Source organism: Rutidosis leptorrhynchoides, chromosome 4 (genome assembly GCF_046630445.1).
Source record: "Rutidosis leptorrhynchoides isolate AG116_Rl617_1_P2 chromosome 4, CSIRO_AGI_Rlap_v1, whole genome shotgun sequence".
NCBI classification, from domain to species: Eukaryota; Viridiplantae; Streptophyta; class Magnoliopsida; order Asterales; family Asteraceae; genus Rutidosis; species Rutidosis leptorrhynchoides.
The window spans coordinates 156,684,455-156,692,374 of record NC_092336.1 but is presented as its reverse complement, the minus strand read 5'-3'; positions in this window follow the sequence as shown (position 1 = coordinate 156,692,374).

Here is a 7,920-nt window from a genome sequence, read left to right as displayed (position 1 = left end):
CTCCTCCTGATGTTGGTGTCACTTCATTAGGTGTAGTGGTTGGAGTACGTGGAGAGTGCATGTACTAGAAGGTTCTTGAACTTCTAGATATTCTTCGTTCCTTGCAGTACTTTCGAATGGATAAGGGAGAAAGTCGTAGTTCTCCTCTTCGGGAACATTCCAATTCCATGTGGCTTCTTCATCGAACACCACATCTCGACTTGATATTACTTTACCGGTCTTGGGATTGTATAACTTGTAACCCTTCGAACTTGAGTCATACCCCACGAATTTGAGTTTCTCGCTTTTATCATCAAGCTTCGTCCTCTTCTGATCTGGCACATGAGCATATGCCACACTTTCGAACACTCGAAGGTGTGAGATGCCGGGCTTCCTTCCACTCCAAGCTTCAATGGGCGTTTTGTTCTTGACGCTTCTAGTGGGCGAGCGATTTGCAAGATAGATCGCACAGTCTACTGCCTCAGCCCAAAATTCCTTAGGCATCCTTTTGCTCTTTAACATACTCCGGGCCATATCAAGAATGGTCCTATTTTTTCTTTCCGCAACACCATTTTGTTGAGGTGAATACGGAAGAGTTAGAGGACATCGTAACCTATTGTTGTCGTAAAATTCCTTGAATTCCTTGGATGTGAACTCTCCTCCACGATCGGATCTCATCGCCTTTATGGTGAGACCACTTTGATTCTCCACAAATGCTTTAAACTTCTTGAACATTCCAAAAGCTTCCGACTTCTCTTTTAGAAAATAGACCCATGTCTTTCGACTAAAATCATCAATGAATAGAAGAAAATATCTATTTTTACCAAAAGACAGTGGGCTTATGGGTCCACACACATCCGTGTGAATAAGTTAGAGAGGTTTCTTCGCTCTACTAGAAGCTTCTGTTGGAAAACTGTTTCGGAAGTGCTTTCCTAGAAGGCATCCCTCACAAATTTGATCCGAATGATTAATTGGAGGCAAACCCTTCACCATTCCTTTACTTGATAATAATTTTAAGCCTCCAAAATTTAAGTGTCCGTATCTCATGTGCCAAAGACAAGAATTATCTTTGAAATATGCTTTTAAACATCTTGGAATGTCATGTTGAATATTTAGCATGAACATCCTATTCGTTGACATTAGCACCTTAGCAATCAAACCTCCTTTTTGGTCTCTTAAAGAAAGGGTATGATTTATCATGTGAATATCATAGCCTTTCTCTAAGAGTTGTCCAATACTCAGTATATTCGTCTTCATATTGGGCACATAATACACGTTAGAGATAAATTGATGCCTTCCATTTTTCAAGCGGATGAGAATCTTACCTTTGCCTTTAATCGGGACTTTAGAGGAATCTCCGAAGGTGATATTTTCACTAATTACCTCGTATAACTCCACAAACATGTTTTTGTCACCGCACATATGGTTACTTGCACCCGTGTCGAGATACCACAAATTTGATTCTCCGTTATCTTCACCTTTGCATGCTAGTAACAAAGTGTTTTTCACTGCTTCGGTATCTTCTTGCACTAAATTTGCTCTTTCTTGCACGTAATTGTTTGACTTCTCGCATTCCGAAGCATAGTGGCCAAATTTATGACAATTATAGCATTTGGTTTGAGAATTGTCATACCTTGGCCTTCTACTTGTGTAGCCTCTCCCGCGACCTCTTGTCGGGTGAAAATTTTGACTTCTTTCTTCATTTCTGTAAGAACTATAACCTCCACATTTGATATATCCTTGTCCTCGTCCTCGGCCACGTACTTGACCACGACCTCGTTGACTCGTTTGATGAGTCTTTTCACTGCTCTCTTCCTTGAAAGAGAGTTATGCTTGTAAAGCTTGCTCCAAAGGCTCCTTATTTTTCTTATTGAACCTCTTTTCATGGGCTTGTAGTGAACCCATGAGTTCATCGATAGTCATTGATTCTAGATCTTTAGATTCTTCGATGGCTACGACTATATAGTCGAATTTTGAATCTATTGATCTAAGAATCTTCTCAATGACTCTTACATCACTTAGAGTTTCACCATTCCTCTTTAATTGATTGACTGTCATAACCCGTCCTTAACCGTAAGAACGTGTTAGATAACGTATGATTTCATTGCGAGGTATTGACCTCTATATGCGACATTTTTAAAAGAAAAACTGCATATATTATACATTACAAACCATGATTCTTATTTTTGATACAAGCTTTGGACGAAATAAAGATGATTATCGTTTAGCGATAATCTTCGACTTACAAACTTTACAAATGATGATAACAACACGATTTCTAGCATATTTTACAACACAAGTTCTTGGATATGCAGTCTTATTTTTGACACAAATATGCGTACGCAAGATCCTGCTCAAATTCAACATAATGCAGCGGAAGCTTTTAGAAATCACCTGAGAATAGACATGTTTTAAAAGGTCAACATAAAGTTGGTGAGATATAGGTTTAGTGCCGGCAGCAATATATATATAGACCACAAGATTTCGTATATAAACAGTTTAATAAAAATATTCTAAGTGGTTGAGCACTTGGTAACCATACTTAACAATTAATCATGTCGCATATTCCCTTTAATATGAAATCTTACTACACTGTACCAAGTGTAGTCACGAAACGAAGTACTGTGCAACCGTTGAATACTGGTCGTCCAGTCCGGTTGGGGTTGTCAGGCCCGATAGATCTATCAACAGGATTCGCGTTTACAATACCGCTGTAAATAATAGTTACCAAGCTACAGGGAAGTATGCCAGTGGTACAACTCAACGTAGAATATATTTTTCAGTTACTTGTGTCCATAACGTAAAACATAAAATACATGTATTCTCATCCCGAAATATTTAGAGTTTAAAAGTGGGACTATATACTCACTTTCGTCTTGAAGATATATATATATAATTTGACTTGGTCTCCGGTTGATATCACGAACCTATCCATATATAATATATCAATACCTTTTCTTTTTAAACAAACGTCACATATATATACTTGTTATACTTTTAATACTTTGAATAATTCCTTAGTCCGTAGTTAGCAGTTCGTTGTTAGTAATTCAATTTTAATGGTTCATTTTTAGATGTTTAATATACCCGCAATGAAATAAATAAAACCCCCAACGAAATAAATAAAACCCCATCGTATATGTATTGGTCGAGATTAATCTTGACCCACGGTACCGGTGTTGTCAAATGACGTGTTGCGTACATAAAGTACCGGTGTTGTCAAATGACGTGTTGCGTACAATCATGGGATCTTATGATTAATCTTCTCGTGTTGTTTACGGGTGATCCTGAACCATATAAAATTGAATTATATAAAATATCATGTTATCTTAGAAAGATGTGATTTTATTTAATTTTTCCCAATTAATCCCGAAGTTAAACAAGTCTTGGATAACCAATTTTGTTTCGGTCATAGTTTCTTCGTTACAAATCCGTTTTCGTTGATTCAACTTGCCATCTCCTTGGATCGAGTCCCTCTTTAAGACTATGAACTGAAAATACCTTGGTTTGTATTCAAAATCACACGGCATAGGTGAAACTTTAGTGAAACTTATGAAGTTAAACATTTTCCTTTATGTAAACAACCTTAAATGATTATTTTTCTAAAAATACTTATACTTTGAATTAAATCATGGAATTTTTATGTGTTATCATATCCATAGTAAAAATCATTTTTCCAGAACATAAAGCTCCAATTCAAAGTTTAAGATAGTTTTTAATTATCCAACCCAAAACAGTCCCCGGTGGCACTCCGACGTCGTAAAAACAGTTTTTAAGATAATCTTTGAAAAACCAAGTTATACCTTGTTAAATTAGCATATATTTAAGTTATATTACAGGTCTTGGAGTATTTTAAAAGTTAAGTTAGAAGGATCTATTTAGTTTGCAAACAAGTTTGAAAACATTCAAACTATGTTCTTGTTGTTAAAATTTTATACCACAAAATAAGATAGCTATATATATATGAATCGAATAAGGTTATGAACATAGATTCTACCTCAAATTCCTTGGACAAGATTGCTGTAAAAGAGGAGTAAGAACCTAGAACCAAAAGGGTGATGGAAGTGGATGAAAGATTGGAAGTAAGTTGGTGTTCTTGGAAGGTTTTCTTGAAGTATTTTTGTAAGGGTTTTCTTATGATGATTAAGTGATGTTTTGAAGCTAAAAACTTATGAGGACCTTGAAGAACACTTGAAGGTTGAAGATAAGAGAGTTTAGAAGATCATTTAACTTGAAAGAAAATTGTTATGAAAGTGTGCATATGTGTATATAGGCGTATATATGTATATGTATATATAGACTTTATTTTTTTGATTTTTAGCTCAAAAGTCCTCATATATGATCCCACATGTATTGACTAATCAAAGGCTGCTAAGATCATATAATTGAAGTCTAATAATTGGTATTTTTCAATAGTAAAACTTCTAGAAACTGCGTATTTATACGGGTACATATACCCTAAGTATACGTATAGAAATCTTGTGAAAACGGAACGAGGATTCAAATATAGCTATCTTTTGTGAATATACTTATATGGTTTTATGTATTTAAGTCCTTAAAAATGATTAAATACATTACTTATACGATATATGTATAAACATTATATGTCATAAGTATTTAAGTCAAATAACGTTACGTATGGTTATCGTTTTGAAAACTTAAGTTAGTAGTTTCAAAATATACTTATAACTTATTGTTATTAATACAAAATGAGGTATTAAAACATCCTTAAATCATGTTAAACATGTATATATACATATATATATATACAAACATATAATTATCATATATTGTATAGTTCGTGATATCATCGGTCAAACTAGACGGTCAAACGTTGTGTAAATCTCTTTTCGAAAAACATAAGTCTCGACAATTTGGATTGCTTATCATGTTGGTAAGGTTTAATTTATGTAAATATTAATCTTATAAGTATAGAATGATCGAAAAAGTGCGGGTCGTTACATTACCTCCCCGTTAAATAAATTTCGTCCCGAAATTTTAAAATTGTACCTATTTTGCGTCATCGAGAAACAAGTGTCGATACTTTTGTTTCATCTGATCCTCTCGTTCCCAAGTAAACTCGGGACCTCTTCTAGCATTCCAACGAACCTTAACAATCGGTATGTTGCTCTGTTTGAGCTGTTTAACTTCACGGTCCATGATTTCGATTGGTTCTTCGACGAATTGTAGTTTCTCGTCGATATGGATTTCTTCAAGAGGAATAGTGAGGTCTTCCTTTGCAAGACACTTCTTAAGGTTTGAGACGTGAAAGGTATTATGTACCCCGGCGAGTTGTTGCGGTAACTCAAGTCGATAAGCTACCGGTCCAATGCGTTCAATAATCTTGAACGGGCCTACATATCTTGGGTTCAGCTTACCCCTTTTGCCGAAACTTATTACACCTTTCCAAGGTGACACCTTTAACATAACCATGTCCCCGACCTGAAACTCTAATGGTTTCCTTCGGACATCGGCGTAGCTCTTTTGGCGACTACGGGCTGTTTTCAATCTCTCCTTAATTTGTACTATCTTCTCAGTCGTTTCGTGTATGATCTCGGAACCAGTTAATTGTCGATCTCCTACTTCATTCCAACAGATAGGAGATCTACACTTCCTTCCATACAATGCTTCGAATGGTGCAGCTTTAATGCTCGCATGATAACTATTATTATACGAGAATTCTGCTAATGGTAGATATTTATCCCATCCGTTTCCAAAATCGATCACACATGCCCTGAGCATGTCTTCAAGAGTCTGAATTGTTCTTTCACTCTGCCCATCCGTTTGCGGATGATATGCGGTACTCATATCCAAACGAGTTCCTAGTGCCTCCTGTAGTGATTGCCAGAACTTTGAGGTAAATCTACTATCACGATCAGATATAATGGAAATAGGTATTCCATTCCTTGAAACAACTTCCTTTATATACAATCGTAATAGTTTCTCCATTCTATCCGTTTCCTTTATAGGCAAGAAATGTGCAGACTTGGTGAGACGATCAACAATCACCCAAATAGTGTCGTATCCCCAGGCAGTCTTTGGTAACTTTGTGATGAAATCCATAGTAATACCATCCCATTTCCATTCTGGGATTTCTGGTTGTTGAAGTAACCCTGACGGCTTTTGGTGTTCTGCTTTGACTTTGGAACAAGTTAAACACTCCCCAACATATGTTGCAACGTCTGTCTTTAAACTAGGCCACCAATAACGTGTCTTAAGATCTTGATACATCTTTCCAACTCCAGGATGTATCGAGTATCTTGTCTTATGTGCCTCATTCAATATCAACTTCCTTAATCCACCCAACTTCGGTACCCAAATACGATTTGCAAAATATCGAATTCCGTCTTCCCGTATAACGAGTTGCTTCTCATACTTCTTCATTATTTCATTTCTTATGTTTTCTTTATTGAGTGCTTCTTGTTGAACTTCTTTGATTTGTGAGTTGAGATTCATGCGAATTTTTATGTTCATTGCTCGAACTCGGATTGGTTCTCGTTCCTTTCTGCTTAGAGCATCTGCCACTACGTTCGCTTTCCCGGGATGATAACGAATTTCACAATCATAGTCATTTATTAACTCGACCCACCTACGTTGCCTCATGTTCAACTGTTTCTGATCAAAAATATGTTGAAGGCTTTTATGATCAGTAAACACAGTGCATTTAACCCCATACAAGTAGTGTCTCCATATCTTCAATGCAAACACGACTGCTCCCAGTTCTAGATCATGCGTCGTATAATTCCGCTCGTGAATCTTTAATTGTCGGGATGCGTATGCAATAACTTTCTTTCGTTGCATAAGAACGCAACCAAAACCTTGTCGCGAAGCGTCACAATATATTTCAAAATCATCGTTCCCTTCTGGTAACGATAAAATAGGCGCCGTAGTCAACTTCTTTTTCAGTAATTGAAATGCACTCTCCTGCTCAGAAGTCCATTCATATTTCTTCCTTTTTTGCGTTAACGCTGTCAACGGCTTAGCTATTCGGGAAAAATCTTGAATAAACCTTCTATAATAACCGGCTAAACCCAAAAATTGGCGTATCTGCATTGGTGTCTTAGGAGTCTCCCATTTTTCAATGGCTTCAATTTTTGCTGGATCAACCTGAATTCCTTTGCTACTAACAACGTGGCCAAGAAATTGCACTTCTTTCAACCAGAAAGCACATTTAGAAAATTTAGCATATAGCTGTTCTTTTCTTAACAACTCTAATATCAACCTTAAATGATGCTCATGCTCTTGCTCACTCTTGGAATAGATAAGAATATCATCAATGAAAACGATAACAAACTTATCTAGATATGGACTACAAACTCGATTCATGAGGTCCATGAATACAGCTGGCGCATTCGTCAATCTAAACGGCATGACCAAAAATTCGTAATGACCGTAACGTGTCCGAAAAGCAGTTTTCGGTATATCTTCTTCTTTGACGCGTAATTGATGATAGCCCGATCTTAGGTCAATTTTCGAGTACACACATGATCCTTGGAGTTGATCAAATAAGTCGTCAATTCTAGGTAGTGGATACCGATTCTTGATAGTTAACTTATTTAATTCACGATAATCTATACACATTCGGAAAGATCCGTCTTTCTTCTTGACGAATAAAATTGGAGCTCCTCACGGTGAAGTACTTGGTCGTATGAATCCATGATCCAGTAATTCTTTTAACTGACTCTGAAGTTCTTTTAACTCGGACGGTGCAAGTCTATATGGAGCACGGGCAACCGGTGCAGCTCCTGGTACAAGATCTATTTGAAATTCTACAGATCTAAATGGAGGTAATCCCGGCAACTCTTCCGGAAATACTTCAGGAAAATCTCTTGCCACAGGCACGTCATTGATGCACTTCTCTTTTTCTTTCTTTTCGACTTTATTAACATGTGCTAAGATAGCATAGCACCCTTTCTTCAAGCACTTTTGAGCTTTCAAATA